This window comes from Mus musculus, chromosome 12 (assembly GCF_000001635.26).
Source record: "Mus musculus strain C57BL/6J chromosome 12, GRCm38.p6 C57BL/6J".
Classification (NCBI taxonomy): Eukaryota; Metazoa; Chordata; class Mammalia; order Rodentia; family Muridae; genus Mus; species Mus musculus.
The window spans coordinates 5,872,410-5,887,629 of record NC_000078.6 but is presented as its reverse complement, the minus strand read 5'-3'; the positions used below and the strand labels follow the sequence as shown (position 1 = coordinate 5,887,629).

The window sequence follows — 15,220 nt, the reverse complement described above, 5'->3', positions numbered from 1 at the left end:
TACATGTAAATCAAAAAGAACCTTGCCCAGTATAATTAAACTTCAAGAAACATTAGCTGGTACCACCATTAATGTTATTACTGTTAATATTATTAAATAGCTGATACTAGATTATTGGTGACCTTGTCCAGAATTATTTGAATAAAACAATGGGGGTATATATGCCACCATGACACAGATAGATGAATGTATGGAAGAAAGTGAAAACATGAAATTTGGACAAAACTAAGAGAACAGATATGAGATAATTAAATAAGGTTACAGGTCAAAGGAATCAATTCCTTCTTTTCCCCATAAAATATCACAAAGCTTTACTAGTGAATTGTACACTTGAGTCAGCTTTACTAGTTGAGAAAATATTAATGATGATTTATTTTTAGTTTACAAAGAAGGACATCTTATTTTATTCTTAAAATTGAGGGTATTCAGCAGGGCCACTTTCTCTTCATACAAGAAAATTAAATTTCAGGTTGGACTCTTGTTCCAAGCCACACCCCAGGTAGATTCATCTCCCATCTGAAATTCTTAATATCTCAAAAAAAAAAATAATGCCCTACTGTTCTCAAGAGCTTGAGAATTTCCACTGTTGGTAATCTTACATCTATGTTTTCTATTGGAGAGTTGCTATAATTTGAGGAGAATCTTTTTACCTAGGTTTCAGAATCAGAATATATTCCATGAGGGAATCTGTACTGTCGTTCCTCCTGATTAGCATGGAACACGTAGAACAAATCTATTTTCTCACCACCACCACCGCACAACATTAACCATTTTCTGTTTCTCATTATCATGTTCCTGTTCCACTAAACCACCTGGACACCTGAGCCTAGAGCAAAGCCCTTCCTCTGCAACCCAGATTGGACATGTTGGGAATGGCTTTGGAACTCAATCATCTTCACCACCCCCACCCCACTAAGATATTTCTCTGAATGTGTATCTCATCTCTATACTGGCTTTTAAGACATGTTCCACTAATGTTCATCACCGCCTTATTTACAATAGCCAGGAGCTGGAACGAACTCAGATGGCTCTCAACAGATGAATGGATGAAGAAAATGTGGTACATTTACACAACGGAGTACTACGCAGCTATTAAAAACAATGAATTTATGAAATTCTTAAGCAAATGGATGGAACTAGAAAATACCATCCTGAGTGAGGTACCCAATCACAAAAGAACACACATTGTATGCACTCACTGATAAGTGGATATTAGCCCAGAATCTCAGAATACCCCCCAAGGTATTACAATTTACAAACCACATGAAAATAAAGAAGAAGGAGGACCAAATTGTGGATACTTCGATCCTTCTTAGAATGGGGAACAAAATACCGATGGAAAGAGTTACAGAGACAAAGTTCAGAGCAGAGACTCAAGGTATGACCATTCCGAAACTGCCCAACCTGGGGATCCGTCCCATAAACAACCACTAAACCCAGACACTTTGTAGATGCCAACAAGTGCTTACTGACAGAAGCCTGATACAGCTGTCCCCAGAGAGGCTCCACCAGTGCCTGAAAAATACAGAGGTGGATCCTCGCAGCCTACCATTGGACTGAGCACAGAGTCCCCAATGAAGGAGCTAGAGAAAGGACCCAATGGGCTGAAGGGGTTAGCAGCCTCATAGGAGGAACAACAATATTAACCAACCAGTACCCCCAGAGCTCCCAGGGGCTAAATCGCCAACAGAAGACTACACATGGTGGGACTCATGGCTCTCACTGCATATGTAGCAGAGGATGGATGACCTAGCCGATCTTCAATGGGAGGAGATGCCCTTGATCCTATGAAGGTTCTATGCCCCAGTGTATGGGAACGACAGGGCCAGGAAGCAGAGGGGTTTTTCAGAGGGGTAACCAGGGAAGGGGGCAACATTTGAAATGGAAATAAAGTAAATATCTAATTTTTTAACATGACTTACCTTCCTCTAACATCAGGTTTTAAACCTGTTTCTTAAATATATATTCTTTCCCCTGGTCCTACAGATGGTCTGCATGGCTCCTTATAATTCAATAACAGAAGTGTCCTCAGCGTTTCTTCTCACTGCAGCCTTCATCCTACAACAGGAAGAGGAAGAGATGGGCAGAAAGATAAAAGGTGCCAATTCTCATCCAAAGGCCACTCTTGCTACTGAATTAGCCAAGCAAGTCATGAAGAGGAGGAATGTGGAGCCCTTAATGGAACCCTAAACTCCAAAGTGGGGTCACCCAGATCTTTGGCTTATCAAGCATAGTAGAGTTCTGAATCAATCCTATTTCTTGGTTTTGGTCATCGAGGTTAGAATCACTGTTTCAAGCCTCCCTTGGATAGTTCCAGCATTTACACATGCAGCTGTGAAGCAGTTTCTTCTGTTATATCTCTCCCAGCAGCTCTGGAGCTGTATTTAAATACTGTGGGTATCGGAGTTGCAAAAGTTGGAGATTAGGTTAAATAAATCCTCCGAATGTAATTTTCTTTTTTAGGAGAGAGGATTTTAGGGGCAGAAGAAAGGCAATGCTAGTTTCCTATTGCAACTATAAAAGTAAACACAAATTTAGGGTTTTAAAAACCACAAACTTATTTTATAGCTGGCGGGGGGGTGGGTCAGAACTTTGGAAAATATCTCTTTAGGCTAAAATTAAAGGCTATCTATTTTCTGGAAGCTTTGGGTAAAATCCATTTTCCTTCTTGCCTTTGCAAGCTTATAAAGGATGGTGGCCTTCCTCCATTATCAGGGTTATCAAAGAAGGGTTGAGTCCTTGTCATATAGAGCTACCCCACACTTGGTCACAAATTCTTGAGTCACTTTCTTATGCTGCTTCCTGAAGAATTCTTCCTATTTGCACCAGGATAATCTCCCAATTTTAAGGACTGTTACTCAGGAACATTAACCTCATCTGCCACCTCAATTCCCCTTTGCCATGGAACCTGAGGTTTCCATAGGTTACAGGGATTAGGGTACAGAATTAATTCTCCTAGGGTACTATTTCAGGTACTTTTATGTTGCTGTGATAAAATGTCCTGGCAAAGCAATTGAGGAATGAAGGGTTTACTTGGCTCAAACTTTAAATATTATAGCCATCATTGCAGGAAAGTCAGCGTGGAAGGGGTTTGGGATAGCTAGTCACATCGCATCTGCAGTCAAGAACAGCATAATAAATGTTTGTACTTATCTCACTTTTACCTTTTGATACAGCCTAGGATATTACCCACAATGGATGGGCCTTCCATCCCAACTAACCTAACAAAGATAATCATCCAAACAACAGTCCAGAGGCCCATCTTCCAGTCGATCCTAGATGGAAACCTAGGAGCTGTAACTACAAATACAAATCTGCTCAGGCCACAATTTAGTGGTCCTTCTATGAATTCTAAATCTTGAAAAAACAGTTGCCAAATATCCGTGGCCTTAACCAGCTGCATACGCTTCCCTGTACATAGCAATTCTACAAAGTTCCTTGCCTTATAGATTAAGCAAGACTGGGCTCCCAGAGATAATGGGAGAAGCCATGAGGACTATGAGGCAACTCTTTGTGGCATGCATTGAAGCATACTCTCTGTTCTATTCTCCCCTTAGCAAGCTACTTTTTAAAAATGAACATTCTCTATGACTTTGGTAAATCATATTGACTCAAGACACAGCAGGTTGAAGCTGTCTGCCAGTTGGCTAATTTCTGATATATACTAACACTGCAGCTTCTACCAGTTGAGCTGGATGCTCAACTGTGTCAGGTGTGGTTGTACCCAAACCTATTTATGCCAGTTGGATATGCTGTTGCAATTATGTAATTAAATTAAGTGTCACATAAACCAATGAAAGATGAACATGAAAAGAGAGTTGTTTTTATGTACACTGAGTGGAATGTTTTAGAAAGGCTTGAAAAAGATGAGTCACTTAAAATGAAAGAGGCAGGGAAATGAGATAGTAAAACAGCAGCAACTGATAAGAGGTAAAAATCATTAAAAAAAAAATCCTGGGATTTTTCCAGAAGAGCAGACATAGTTCTAGCAGTGGGTACCTAATGATGGTGAAGGAAGTTGAATATGCTGAAAACAGCTGAGGGTGTTCTTGGTGTTTCAGAGCCTGAGCACCAGTGATGTTGAGTTGTTTTGCAGGCTGAAAACAGCTGGGTTGGGGTTAACTGATGGGAAGACCATTAAACAACGGACACTTAAAGTTGTTTGAAAAGTGTGGGATCCAAGGATTAATTCTACAAAGCAATGGGTGCCCAACATTGCTCTTTCTGGATCTTCCTCAATCCTCCCTGTCACTCTGCCTGTAGTTTGCTGGAAACTCCATTCTTTCTGTAAAGTCTGCTATTTTGTCTGACCCCAAGTTGACAGGAAGGGCCATTGAGGTAATGCTTCTGAAAAGTTACTTCCAGAAAACCCAATTCTTGGCTTGCTAACCTTTCCCCATCTGGAGACTGTACTTAATTCATAGAATAGATAAAAGCCCCTGATGTCAGATCTTCTGCCTGAACTTCCTTTAGTCTCATGAACCTGTCTATACAAGAGGATGAATACACTGTTTAGTCATAGCCTTAATGGCATCACAGTGCCCACACACTAAAAGAAGTCACTTTTGCATCTTAAATACATGAACACAGTGGAAGAATATATGTAAAATATATGTTTAAAATCAAAGGCCTTCCTTTGCATTTCCTCCCACATCCCTATCTTTCTGTGGGATTTATATTGTGTTGAGAGCAATTTTCCTCCAAATGAAACATCCCCCACATGAATGGAAAGGAAATCTTAGGGGACTGTGGTGATTTGAATAGTTACAACCCCCTCCCACAGAGGCTCAGGTATTTGAATGTTTGGTGATTAGGAAGTAGCCCTACTTAAGAGGGGTTAGGTGTGCCCTTGTTAAAATGGGTGTGGCCTTCTTGGAGGAAGAGTATCACTGGTAGTGGGCTTTAGGGTTTCAAAAGCTCCAGTCAGACTATGTCCCTCTCTTCCTGCTGCCTGTGGATCTGAATGTATAACTCTCAGCTACATTTCCAGCACTATGTCTGCCTGCTGCCACTATGTTGCCCATGATGATGATAATGGACTAAACCTCTGAAACTATAAACTAGTCCCAACTATGACTCTTAAAAACTCTTCCTTTATAAGAGTTTCTCTATTCATAGTTTTCACTAAAGCAGTAGAACACTACGACAGGACATTGAAAGTAAACAAAACTTATAAGTCTATGGAAAGTGAATTTCTACAGGATTCACAAGGCCCCTTCCCAAGGCTATAAAAGCAGTAAACAAATGCCAAGAAAAGGAGATTTTTTTTTTCAATCAGGCAAAATGCCTGTAGTTTGTGCAAAATATTCCAGCAATACATTTTTGAAAGTCTTCACCCAGTCTGCAGTGGGTAGTAATTCAGTTACTATTAAGTCATGTACGCCCCTGTAAGACCTCATGAATACTCTTATTAGCAGCTCAATAAACTCATTGATTAATCAGTACAGATGAGGGGAGTCAATTCTTTGGTCTGTCTTCAGTGTTATATTTTGGGTAAACAGACCTTCTTTTCCCTGAGGAAAGTCAAAGGACACATAGTCTGCTGTCTACACAATAGAGCCAGTAGCTGTTCTTCCAAGTAGAATTAGGTCACTGAATGAGCTACAGTCCTTATATCTATTAACATTGCAAATCAAATGCAAAAAATATACAAAATGGGGATCCATAAACACTTGTTAACTCTGAACCTAAAGACACAGAGCAAAGGAATAAGAGGTATAACAGAAAATTTTTAATGTAATTTCAAAACCAGAAAAGTAATCAGGCTCACTATTAGTCATCAAGTAGACAGGATCTAGAATGGCCTAGGAGAAGAGCTTCTAGCTATGTCTGTGTGACCGTTTTGAGATTAGGTTAGTTGAGGTGGAAAGACATACCCTGAATGTGTATAGCACCATTCCAGGATTTGGGGTCCTAGACTGGATGAAAAGGCAAATGCAAGCGGAGCCTCAGCATCCAACTCATTCCACATCTGATGGAAGAGTCAACAAGACCAGATGTATCAAGACTATGCCTGCTACCATGATTTTCCAGTACTGATGGACCAGTATTCTTAAATTGTAAGCCAAATAAATCCTTCCTTCATTGATTTGTCTGACATTTTGTCGCAGCAAATGGGGAATGCAACTAATAAAGAAACCAACAGTGAAAAAGCTACAACATGATCCAAAATTGAGGTAAGGAAGTGGTAACATAAATTTCTCAAATATCAAGCAAAACACCGGTGATGTTTTAGATTTCTAAATTATACTCCAACTATTCCTAAAATGCATGAACTTAGAAATTTTGCTGCATACAGGAGACACACTTCAGTAACAAAGACAGACACTACCTCAGAGTAAAAGGCTGGAAAACAATAAAGCTCAGGAAGAAGGAAGACCAAAATGTGGATGCTTTAGACCTTCATAGAAGGGGGAACAAAATACTCACAGGAGGTAGAGGGTAGGAGGGACTTAGGAGGAAGAGAGGAGGGTGAGGGGAAGAGGGGGGCAGGATCAGGAAAGTGAGGAGACAGGGATGATGTATAGAGGGTCACAAATTTGAACAGAGGTGTGTAGCAATGGGGGATGGAGAACTGGGTGCAGCCACCAGGAAGTTCCAGATGTCAGGAAAGCAAGAGGCTCCCAGGACCCAACAGGGATGAGATTAGCTGAAATGCCCAACAAAGGGGAGGGAGAACCTGTAAAGACAATATCCTGAGGTTAGGTAATACCCCTAGTTGGGGGATGGGGCCACCCCCTCATCTCCAAAATTTTAACCCAGAATGACTCCTGTCTAAAGGAAATACAGGGACAAAGTGTGGAGCAGAGACTGAAGGGAAGGCCATCCAGAGACTGCCCTACCTGGGAATCCATCCCATAGAGACATCAAATTGTGAATGCCAAGAAGTGCTTGCTGACAGGAGCCTGATATAACCGTCCCCTGAGAGGCTCTACCAGAACCTGACAAATACTGATGCAGATGCTCCCAGCCAACCACTGGGCTGAGCACAGGGTCCCCAATGGAGGAGCTAGAGAAAGGACTGAAGGAGGTAAAGGAATTTTCAACCCCATAGGAAGAACAACAATATCAGCCATCCAGACCCCCAAAGCTCCAAGGGACTAAATCACCAACCACAGAGTACACATGGAGGGACCCATGGCTCTAGCTGCATATGTAGCAGAGGATGGCCTTGTCTGTCGTCAATGGGAGGAGAGGCCCTTGGTCCTGTGAAGGCTCAATTCCCCAGTGTAGAGGAATGCTAGGGAGGGGAGGTGAGAGTGGGTGGATGGGTGGGTGGGGGAACACCCTCATAGAAGCAGGGGTAGGGCAGATGGGATAGGGGGTTACAGAGGGAAATTCAGGAAAGGGGATAACATTTGAAATGTAAATACATAAAATATCCAATAAAAAAAGAAATAGTTAAAAGAAATGTGGGATGGGGAAAAACAATATAAACTTCATTTCATTGTGTACCACTCTTGTACCTTTTGTATTAGCATATAAATGGTAAAAGGTGTAAAAATATTTTTTCATTAAACTTTTTGCGATGTGTTCATCTATGTATGAGAGATAGACATTTAGAAAATGTTTCCCTAAGAACATGTATCTTTGTTGAAATTAAAATTAAAATTTGAAAAATTAAAAATTATGAGGCAAAATATTATGAACTTTTAGGAATTACTGCTACAGTATTGAAATTGTTGCTAATGTGACAATGATGCCTAGTAGAATTCTCATTCACACATTTGCATTCCCAGGCTTTTAAATTACTTATCAAATATATAAATAGATAGATAGATAGATAGATAGATAGATAAATAGATATTGTATATATTAGTTATGATGAAATTAAAATAGTAATTTTAAAATTATAGAAAATCTCCCATGTTCTCTTTCTCTTAGAGATAATATTCTAACACACAGACTTTCAACTTGTCCATGATTATGCAAATTTTCATTTATGTGCATCCACATATATTCAAATGCACATACAATTTCCTTAATCCAAAGTTGGATAATATAATTCACACAATTCTGCAAAAATAATAGAAATATTTCAAAAATATATACATCATTTATACAGTTGGGATTTGCTAATTATTTCTATATTCTTCCACATTTGTGATGTGAACTACTTTAGTAAGGATAGTATAAAATATTATCAAAATTATAAAGGCTTTTAAATTTAAAATGAGTTCAAAGACAATTAGCTTAAAAAGCCCAAAAGGCTTTATTGAGTTAACAGTAAGTTTAAAATATGAAATTAATTTTAAACCATTGATTTTTTTCTCAGCAAGTGAGACATTTAAGTAGTTTTTATTCAGTGTTTCAACTAAAAACAAAACTAAAAATTAATTCAATTTAGCTTTTCTATAATGTTTGCAAATAGGTCTTAATATGTACATAATCTAGTCAGGACAACATGCCAACCCTTTGGAACGTTTGCTGTTTCTCAGAAATCACATGTCTACAGTCTCAGACAAACCTCGGGCTTACTTGGGGTATACGTAGGAGGCAGAGAGACCCCTCAGGTTCTGAAGGCTCAGAAAGTACCACTGATTGTGATGGATCTTTGCCATTCACCCCTTACCATACACAAGCAAGTGATGGTTTTGAAATTTCACACTTGATCAAGAGCAGTAGTTCTCGGCTGTCCTAACTTTGTGACCCTAACTTTGTGAACCATAAAAATTTTGCATTTGTACTTCATAGCTGTGATTTTTCTACTGATATGAATTATTATAAAAATATCTGTGTTTTCTCTTGATTTTAGACGATCCCTGTGAAAGGGTGGTTCAACCCGCAAAGGGATTGTGACTCACAGGTTGAGAACCAGTGATCCAGAGGAATCTAGTCCTGTAAAATTGCATGCACCTGCTGTAATTGCCTCTGAGATTTGGAAATCAGAACCCTAGCTCTTGTTCTTCACTGTGCTTTCTCTTGAGAGACTCTCCCTTTAATGAGAACTGAAGGATGTCCTCTAGGTCCAATTATTCTTCTAGGACACTGTCACCCTACCCACATGCAAAAGAAGCAAGAAGACCATTCCCCTTAATGAAGCTACAAATGGAGAGGCCTGCTATACCTTGCAATTGGTGGGAACATTTATGAAGCCTTATGTAGAAAGCATTGCACTGGAAAGTATATTCATCAGTGAATCATATTTTTTACTCCTAACAATAGAAAATGGGGATAAGAAGTAATATGTGGATGATAATAGTTTTTCTTAAATGCATTTTTGTCTTAGTTTTGAGGGCCCAAAGAGAGGCATGGTCAATTAAAACCCATACTTCAACAGGCACCCATATTGGACTATAATATCAGTCACAATATATACGTCCCACTCACACTGGGGCCACCTATCAGAAAACAAAGACCATCTCTACGCCTCAAAGCCTGCCAATATTAAACTAGCCAATCTCAAACCTAGCTGACTTACATTGCTTTTTCTTCCTGTCGAAGCCAGAACAGATGTACTTACCTTCAACTCCTCTCCCTGCCTCTGTCTCTTGGCTGACCCCATGTTTGTCTCAGTGACCCTGACTGGCATACTGTCTCCAGAGAACTGTACATACAATAAAGCTAAACCTCTTTCCAGTGTCCCTCTTGATCTGTGTCTAGCTTCTCTGTATTTGACCTGAGGCAATGTGACTAAAACAGTCTATCTAGAATAGCTCAAAGATCAATGCAGAGATATTAAGATAACATTTAAGAAAGTCTCTTAAATAAGTGGAAGGGATTACGTGCATGCAATTTTGTCTTTAGTGATGGAGAAAGGCTAGTCTCAGGTGACCAAGGGACACTGTTATGAACATCACTAGTGTTAGTCAGTGTGACGTGTTCATCTATTGGGGAGCACTACATCTCCATTACCTTACACTTGAAGAGTTGTGGCTAAATAATGTGAATAAAAAAGGCATACTCTGCTTCCATGCTAGATCATTATGGAAGATATTCTAGTTCTTTCATTCTGAGTGAGCACAAACATCAAGTACAGAAAAATGTAACCAACATTCTGTGCATACAGAGAATCCAGTCCCTTGGGTTAAACTAATATCTAGCAAATTTTTCTGGAACAAGAAAAAGAACTTTAATCATAATTCCAAGATGCTGGAACTTGGACATTTTCCCCATAGCACATGCCTAGCCTAATCCATATAAAATATCACCAAGCAAATATAATACTAAAATATCATGTTTCTGACTTAAATATATAAACAGGAACATTATGCCATAACCTTCCATCATATCAATGCACAATGTCTGAACACCCTAGAAGGATTTTTGAAGTCATAGTTTACATGTGAACTGACTGCAGAGAGATAACTTGAAAAATCCTAGTATAAAACCTATTAATGCCATATTATTCAAGTCTAAACAAATGTTCAAGGTAAATCAGTGGGAGACTTTCATAGCAGGCCAAAAAATGTGACTGATACCAAACTTTGTCTCCCCTACAACTAGAAATGGTACAAAATAGAAAAAAATACTGCCTTAGTTACTTTAATGCTGTGACAAAGTACCGTAATAAAAAAAAAATTATAAAAGAAAGTAATTTGGCAATAAGGTTCCAGAGAGTTAGAATGACCATCAGAGCAGGAAGCATGGCAACAAGCAGGCATGACATAGAAGCAGTAGCTGAAAGCATAACATCTGATCTATAGGAATAAGGCAAAGAAAGAGAGCTAATTTGTAGTGATGTGGTTTTTTGAAACTTGAACACCCACTTTCCATGATGTGCCTTCTCCAACAAAAAAACACCTCCTAATCCTTCCCAAAATGTTCCACCAACTGCAGATCAAACATTCAGATATGTGAGCCTATAGAGGACATTCTCATTCAAACAAAAATAAAGCATGAAACTTAACAAAGGTCTTAGTTGTTAACCATGCAAAGTTGTTAAACAGCAAACTGAGCGTTATAACATCCCTGTTTTCTCCTAAGTGCATTGGAAACTAGAACATGAGTTTATTATACTGAGATAATGACAATTTTCTGAGATATGAAAATTTGCAAGTACCAAAGAGAAGAGAGATAGGCAAAAGAAAGAAAATAAAAGTTTCAGGAGTAATCATCATAGGGCCTCCTTGAGGATGATACGGAACATGAAGCCGTGTGTCCATAGAACTGTATCACATGGTGACAAGCAAAGCACAGCCCCATTCTGTCAAGCAAATAAATTGTGAGCTTACACAGGACAGAGAAATGTTTGAGTTTAAAAAGTCTACGCTCTCAGACTTCCCAGAATATTCAGCACACTCGGTAGAGACTCATAAAAGACAGCAAATAAGAAACAAACTAAATTAGCCCCAGAGCAAAGGTTATTCCATGCATGCTTCCAAACAAACAAATCACAACAGAGAAAACCTTTAACAGAAACATCAAAAGGATCAAGCTAATCCATAAATAATTTCATGGCTTGTCCAAACAAAATTTTTACACTCTTTAAAGGAAAAAATAAAGCTTAAACTTTCAACAGCATAATAAATAATTCTAGGCATTCAAGTAAGATGCACTAAGGGTCTAGGCTTGTAGCTCAGTGGTAAAGCAATTGTCTAACATGCTTAAAGCTCTGGGTACAGTTCTTAGTACTACAAGTAAACAAATAGTGTGTTGGATGGATGGAGGAGGAAAGATGTCTAACTTTCACAATAAAAATCAAGTGATAGAAATAGGCAAAAAAATAGAGCCTCTGGAAAATCATTTAATCCCTTTAAAATATCATATGTATATATTTATTCCTTTAAATAAAATACATATATGTCATATGAAATATTCTTTTAGTAAAATACATATATGAAAGATTCAAAAGAAGAACAAAAGCAAGTCTGGCTAGCAAATAGAATGTCTGGACAGACTGTCTAGCATATTGGACACCAAGTAATAGAAGGTGAGTAAACATAAAAATGTAAGAATTTCTAAGTAAATAAACAGAACCATAGAGAGAAAAGATCCCCTACAAAATAAATGCATTAATAAACAGAACCTTAGCTACAGTGGAAATCAGAAACAAATGAGAGGAACTAGAAAATATTTGAGAGCATAACGGTCCCGTATGTCCAAATGTGATGAAAACTGTCAGCCCACAGAGCCAAGAAGCTTAACGAAAGCCAAACAGTATAAATACAAATGAAACAACAGCAAAGCACACCATCATTTAATTGCAATGAGCCAATGATACAGAGAAAACATTTAAAAGCAAACCAAAAAGATAAATAACACATAAAAGAGCAAAGGTAAAAATAAACAGAGATTTCATGTCAAAATCAATGTAAGCAAGACAAAAACAGAGTAACATCTTTATGGTGCTCCAAAAAGTCAGCCTGTAATATCTACCCTGTGAAAATATCAATCAATACAAAAGTGAAACAGAGGTGCATTGAGACAAGCAGATTCTAAGAAACGCTGTGACTAAGAACACATTACTAAAAGAGATAGTTAAAGGAACTTGAAGCTCATTTAGACACAAAGAGGACCAACAGAAATGGTAAATATAAATAAATATGGAAGATTTTATCTCATTTCTCCAACTAATTTAAAAGACAAGACAAACTATATGGTACAGTATAAAATAAATGGAGACAAATGAATGGCAGACTTGGACCAATAAAAGTGTTCTGACTCACTTTCTGTTGCTGTGTTAAACACCAAGATCAAAACTAACTTGGGGAGAACAGTATTCATTTGACTTACACTAGCTTGTCTCGGTCCATCATGGAGGGAAGCCAGGGCAGGAACTCAAGCAGAGGCCGAGGCAGGTAAAACAGGAATGCTGCTTACTGGCTTGCTCTCCATAGCTTGCTCAGCTTGCTTCCTTATATAGTTATTACTCACACTGGCATGGGCCCTCTCACATCAATCATTAATCAAGAAAACACACCACAGACTTGCCTAGAGGCCAATGCAGTCCTCGGTTTGAGGTTTTTCCCTTCCCAGGTGACTCCAGTTAATATCAAGTTGATAAATGCTAACCAGCACAAGGAAGTAACAACTGAAACTCTTTTACTGCTTGTATAAACCCAGTAGTAGAAGAATGTAATTTGAAGGTAGATTGTGAATTGTTATATTTGAGTATTTTAAATGTTACAGGGTAGTTTCCAAATGTCGGAATACGTTAGATTCACAGTAAGGGCTTCATTAGACAGACTACTTGATCATGACATCAGAGTTTTTGATTCTGTAAGTATAGGAATTAGCCTGTGAAGAGGCTGGGTAAGCTAGCCAAATGATGAACATAAAGGCTAATGCTGAAGGCCCAGACACTTTGAGGTGTCATTGCTCAGGAGGTACCTGCAAAAATTAAATTCCCTATCTTGTGCTGCTGAGACGGTCCAGTTGGTAAGAGTGCTTGCCTCACAAGCATGAAGACCCAATTTTGAAAATCTAGAGCCCAGATGATGTCTGGGATCATGACATCAGCACCTTATAGCTGTTGTAGAGATGAGAGACATTACAACCTTCAGAAGCTCAGGGCCAGCTATATGTGCAAGCAGAAAACACCAGGATATCTGTCACAAACAAGGTGAGACACCTAGTGTTCTTCTGTTGCCTCCACATGTATGGCACACCCATACCTGCATATACACATATAAGCATGCACGCACACACACATGTAGATTAAATCAATGTTTAAAAATACTAAATTATTCCAAATTAAGGAAGAAGAGGATAGGGGAAAACAATAACTAAACAAGAAAATTAGAGAACAAAGGAAAAATTGTCAGATTTAATAAAACATGAAAGACCCCTCCCTTCCAAATACAAATAAATTGTTAGATTAAGAAACATACTCTCTTCATGCCCTCCAGGTCCAAGATTTTGATGAAAGGACCCAGATATAGCTGTCTCTTGTGAGACTATGCCGGGGCCTAGCAAACACAGAAGTGGATGCTCACAGTCAGCTATTGGATGGATCACAAGGCCCCCAATGGAGGAGCTAGAGAAAGTACCCAAGGAGCTAAAGGGAACTGCAACCCTATAGGTGGAACAACAATATGAACTAACCAGTACCCCAGAGCTCTTGACTCTAGCTGCATATGTATCAAAAGATGGCCTAGTCGGCCATCACTGGAAAGAGAGGCCCATTGGACTTGCAAACGTTATATGCCCCAGTACAGGGGAACGCCAGGGCCAAAAAGGGGGAGTGGGTGGGTAGGGGAGTGGGGGGTGGGTATGGGGGACTTTTGGGATAGCATTGGAAATGTAAATGAGGAAAATACCTAATAAAAAATTAAAAAAAAAAAAAAACATACTCCCAGAGCAGATAACAAAGTCAGACTCACGGGTGAGATGGCTCAGTGGTTAAGGCTGCTCTTGCTAAGGTCCTGAGTTCAGTTCCTAGCAACCACATGGTGGCTCACAACCATCTATAGGGGGATCTGGTGATTTCTTCTGGCATCAGATGTACATGAGAACACTCAATGATTAAAATAAATAAATAAATAAGTTTTTTCCCAAAACAATTTTTATTAGATATTTTCTTCATTTACATTTCAAATGCTATCCCAAAAGTCCCTTATATACTACCCCACCCCCACCCTGCTCCCCAACCCACCCACTCCTGCCTCCTGGCATTCCCCTGTACTGGGGCATATGATCTTCCCAAGACCAAGGGCCTCTCCTCCCATTGATGGCCGACTAGGCCATCTTCTGCTACATATACAACTAGAGACAACTGCTCTGGGGGGTACTGGTTAGTTCATATTGTTGCTCCTCCTATAAGGTTGCAGACCCCTTTAGCTCCTTGGGTACTTTCTCTAGCTCACTCCTTGGGGGCCCTGTGTTCCATCCAATAGATAACTGTGAGCATCCACTTCTGTATTTGCCAGGCACTGGCATAGCCTCACAAGAGACAGCTATATCAGGGTCCTGTCAGCAAAATCTTGCTGGCATATGCAATAGTGTCTGGGTTAGGTGGTTGTTTATGGGATGGATTCCTAGGTGGGGCAGTCTCTGCATGGTCCTTCTGTCCATCTTAGCTCCAAACTTTGTCTCTGTAACTCCTTACATGGGTGTTTTGTTTCCCATTCTAAGAAGGAATGAAGTATCCTCACTTTAATCTTCCTTCTTCTTGAGTTTCATGTGTTTTACAAATTGTATCTTGGGTATTCTAAGTTTCTGGGCTAATATCCACTTATCGGTGAGTGCATATCATGTGTGTACTTTTGTGATTGGGTCACCTCACTCAAGATGATATCCTCCAGATACATCCATTTGCCTAAGAATTTCATAAGTTCAT

At 39.2% G+C, this 15,220-nt stretch overlaps 1 long non-coding RNA gene across 1 annotated transcript in view; it reads right to left on the bottom strand.

The window, feature by feature from the left end:
• The window catches only part of Gm9548, a 244,998-nt gene that overhangs the window by 97,918 nt on the left and 131,860 nt on the right, over positions 1-15,220 (bottom strand). Inside the window, exon 3 of the long non-coding RNA XR_872462.2 lies at positions 1,923-2,058. This is a non-coding gene — a long non-coding RNA (predicted gene 9548). The remainder of the gene's footprint in view (positions 1-1,922; positions 2,059-15,220) is intronic.